We start from the raw sequence: 5,000 nt of genomic DNA on the forward strand, positions 1-5,000 counted from the left end.
ATACCCTTGGTTATCAAAAATACGACAATCCACGGCTGACTTATGGATTGTATAACCTGACTACGAAAAGCGAGACTGATATCTAATGACACATTTTCTGTAGCAATTGCTGGATTTGGGGCAGTCTTGCTGAAATTGGTTATTAAATCTGTAAAAAAATAATAAAATGTTACAACTACCGTATCACTGACGACGAAACAGAGAGAGAGAGAGAGAGAGAGAGAGAGAGAGAGAGAGAGAGAGGAGAGAGAGAGAGAGAGAGAGAGAGAGAGATATCTTGGATAGATTCAGGCGGGAACGGCAGGAACGCGCCAATTTCTGAAGCTTTTTACGATCTACAAGCTGGCGGCAATCGTTTCTCGTTGGGATCGTTTTCGCTTTATTTTTTCTTTTCAGTGGCTGCTTCTTATCTTTTATGGAAGGTCTCCGCAGATACCACCAGTGCTTAATGTCGACTCTCGATCCTCCCCGTCACGGAGAGAGAGAGAGAGAGAGAGAGAGAGAGAGAGAGAGAGAGAGAGAGAGAGAGAGACCCACCCCAAGTTACGCTATGTTATAGGTGCGACTCCATGCGAGATGAGGGGTTGAGCAGCCAGAAGAAAATGAGTTTAGATTTATGTCCAAGTGACAAAAGTTTACGACAAATTGGCGGCTTGGTTAGTCACGGGGGGATGGTTAGGGGAGGAGGGGGATGGGGGGTGGAGAAACGCTCCCACCAGGGTCATTTTTCACCAGTGATGATTGGGGTGCCCCTTCTTTTCGGTGCCCCCGACCACTACCGACTCATACCCATCCTTATGCCAAGTTAATGGTTTCAGGGAAGTTGGGTTTAGCATACCTTTACGTCACAAGAGAGACTCCACGGTTGTTTATGAGAAGTGTGGAATGAATGTATGGGATTTGGGCCACATGGCCCTGCGATGGGACCGGGTAGGCCATTCAGGGTCATAATAAGAGACTATGTTTTTATTTTGCTAATAGGAAATGTGAGTGAAAGAAGAACGGTGGCAGTTAGCTAACAATGGCAGGGAATATTTTACAAATTTAAGTATTAGTAAGAGTAGTGTAATATGGTTTGACCATGCTTTTATTTTTATAAAGATACGTTTATCTGATAGCTTTAAAATTAACATAGTACAATAATTTCTTATTTTTCTCTTATTGTTTTTTGGTATGTTTGTCTACTGGCGTAGTATTTACTATCTCATAATATACTCACTGACGCAAGATGGTTATCCACACTTGATATATACAATGGTTCAGCAAGAAAATACATAAATGTGAACATACCAATAAATCCGGAGAGGTTATCCAAGACTGGAAAAATATCGAGTAATCGTAAAGATTATCCATAACGCTTGTTAATTACCTCGTTTGAGCTGTTATCATTATTATTATTTTTATTATAAAAATAATTTATCGTTACTACTATTTACGATACTTTGTCTTTAGCCATGAATAATAATAATAATAATAATAATAATAATAATAATAATATGGCACCAAATCTTACTCATACAACACCTTTGACACTCTCTCTCTCTCTCTCTCTCTCTCTCTCTCTCTCTCTCTCTCTCTCTCTCTCTCTCTCTCTCTCTCTCACGCTACGGTAGGTGTCACAAGGGTGCCAACTGACCCTTCGCTCAACATCTGGTGCCGTGCTACTGCCATTCATTACCGGCAGTGCCATAAGACCATCCATTAAGGGGACTTCGCTTAGGTAATGAGTTATTGCGCCCGACCACACAAAAATAACGTCATCCATCTCGCCAAGGAAAAGAGCAGCGCATTGAGGGGTTTTCTCAGTGGTTTGTTATCGAGTAATTTGTTTATACTTGTTTTAGGGATTGACGCTGTTTGCAATTTTCTAGTTTGTTTTTTATGAGCAGGTTGTAACAGAACTAAAACCAGTAGTATTTACACTATGCAGTCATGCTACATTTATAACTTAGATGCTATTTACGCACATTAATATACATATATATTTATATATATATATATATATATATATATATATATATTTATATATATAATATAAATATATATCATCATATCCTCCCACGTATATTGATGCAAAGGGCCTCGGTTATATTTCGTGTGAGTGTATATATATATATATATATATATATATATATATATATATATATATATATATATATATATACATACATACATATATATATTTATATACATATACATATATATATTTATATACATACATATATATATATATATATATATATATATATATATATATATATATATATATATATATATATATATCCGGTCACGCTGAGCCACATCATTAGCAGACGTATAACTATTCCAATTCAAATATATAAATATTTATTAAATATACAGTATATATACATACATATGTATACACACACGCATATTTATATATATATATATATATATATATATATATATATATATGCATATATATATATATATATGCATATATATATATATATATATATATATATATATATATATATATATACATATACATACATATAATTACTTACCCTTAGAAGAAATATCAAGTACTTGGAAGTGCATCGTTTGTCTGCTAGCTGTCAGGAAACACGTGTGCTCGTGTGAAAATGCTTTGACGCTCTTATGTGCATTTAAATGCGTTCTCTTTTCCTTTTATTTGTGACTGCTGGCTCGGGAATGACGTACGTGCTTTCATCCTCAGGCATTAATTCGTTGCTTGTTGAATGCAAGCATGCACTGACTGGCCTGAAGCTGAGAAAGTCTGAAAATCGATTTTCTATCCTTTTCTTCTTCTTGTTTTATTTGTTACTATAGTTCCTGAGTTGCTGGTTTGGGTATCTGCCGCCCAATTGTTGTTACTGTTCTTAAAATATTTCATTTTAATTGTTCATTACTTCTTATGTAGTTTATTTATTTCCTTTATTTCGTCACTGGGCTAATTTTCCCTGTTAGAGCCCTTGTGTTTATAGCATCCTGCTTTCACAACTAGGGTTGTAGCTTAGCTAATAATAATAATAATAATAATAATAATAATAATAATAATAATAATAATAATAATCCAGCTACTATTGCTATTTTCCTTACAGTGAATCTCTTACTAATTTTATGATTAATATTATTAATAAATTTTACTACTACTTGTTTTTCTTCTTCTTCCTCTTCGTCATCTTAATTGCCCTCCCTCTGCAACCAGATGTTCTTGTGTGAAACGTTACGCCCAATATCAAAATGCCTGTCGTGTAAGACGGACCTTAAGCGTCAATTTACCAATGAGAATTCTGTCTGGCTGTCTTTGTGTGTTCCTGTGCGCGTGCGTGCTTTCGTATGAACGAAATAATCCACGGACATGCGTTGAGAATGTTAAAAGTTTCCTGTCATTCTCTTGTAATTCTCCTCCTTATCGTATGTAAGAATTCCTCACTTAGGAAGTAATTCCTTAAGCTTTATTTTAATGTTGACTATGATTTATTTATTTCTTTTATGTCCTCTTAATAATGATTCGTCTCTTTATGATGATTCGTTTACTCCGTTATTAGGTCGTTTCATTTTGACAATATTGTTCAAATCAAAATAAGTTTTGATGGTTAAGTAAATATCCATTGAGTAATTAAAATGTAAATAGCGATATCTCATCTCCAGTCACTTCTTCTCTCTCTCTCTCTCTCTCTCTCTCTCTCTCTCTCTCTCTCTCTCTCTCTCTCTCTCTCTCTCTCTCTCACACACACAAACGCATACACACACAAATAAGTAATTTCAATACTAATCTTCAGTTTGTAAATTATATTTATTAACATTCTAATTAACTCTCTCTCTCCCTCTCTCTCTCTCTCTCTCTCTCTCTCTCTCTCTCTCTCTCTCTCTCTCTCTCTCTCTCTCTCTCTTATATATATATATATATATATATGTATGTATGTATATGTATAGGCTATATATGTGTATATGTATGTATATATATATATATATATATATATATATATAAATGTATATGTATATATATGTATATGTACATATATGCATATATATATATGTATATATATACATTTATATATATCTATATATATACAGTATATATATATATATATATATATATATATATATATATATATATATATATATATGTACATATATACACGGTATTATATACATATCTACAATAATTTCCCAAATTTTCTACATCGAATAACTACGCTTAACTTGTAACTATCCTCTCTCTCTCTCTCTCTCTCTCTCTCTCTCTCTCTCTCTCTCTCTCTCTCTCTCTAAAAAGCCCCACCAGACCAATCTTCCCTTGCGAGATCGGGCGAAGAAACTGAGTGTTTCTCTCGCCCCGAAAGTGTGTTTGGCACAGGGCATCATTTCCCTCATGCCAAGATTTACATATGAGTCATATGGACAAGAGACAAAAGGAATATCAGTAAAGGGTGGTTTCGCTACGAGGGTCAGGAAGTCTTTGGTGTTGAATAGGAGGAAGGGGAGTACTGGGGAGGGAACTTATGTGGGGGGGAGGAGGAGGAGGAGGAGGAGGAGGCTATATAATGGTGGTGGTATTTTTAAATGGTTCATTTAATTATTTTAAAATTCGACACTATCATCAATCTACAATTCCAAAATTTTACGATTATTGTTCATAGTTAGACACGGTCGGTACATAATCCCTTCAAACATCCAAATATATAAAACATTTCTAAGTGGAAAATAGCTTTAGTGAATAATACAATTATTACTATTGTTGCTATTCAGTAATGAAACATACATTAATCGTAAAAAAATATAAATACAGTTGTTGTTGTTGTGTACTGAAACACCCAGTAAAACAAAACCAGACCTCGCCGTGTGCGCTAATCTAAATTTTAGACACAAAATCGACTTTCTTCGATGACTAAATAACACCTGTGACAAGATCAGACCACCACCAGCTGGGCCATTCCATTCAGAGGAGAAGCGTGGATTGATTGGATAAAATATTTGTTTATAGCGTTTACCGGAAGCGGCTTAAAATG

General features: G+C 34.5%; 1 protein-coding gene across 1 annotated transcript in view; it reads left to right on the forward strand.

Annotated features, from left to right (window-relative positions):
• The window catches only part of LOC137646731 (LIM/homeobox protein Lhx2-like), a 183,099-nt gene that overhangs the window by 151,644 nt on the left and 26,455 nt on the right, over nt 1-5,000 (forward strand). The window lies entirely within an intron of this gene.

This window comes from Palaemon carinicauda, chromosome 9 (assembly GCF_036898095.1).
Source record: "Palaemon carinicauda isolate YSFRI2023 chromosome 9, ASM3689809v2, whole genome shotgun sequence".
Classification (NCBI taxonomy): domain Eukaryota; kingdom Metazoa; phylum Arthropoda; class Malacostraca; order Decapoda; family Palaemonidae; genus Palaemon; species Palaemon carinicauda.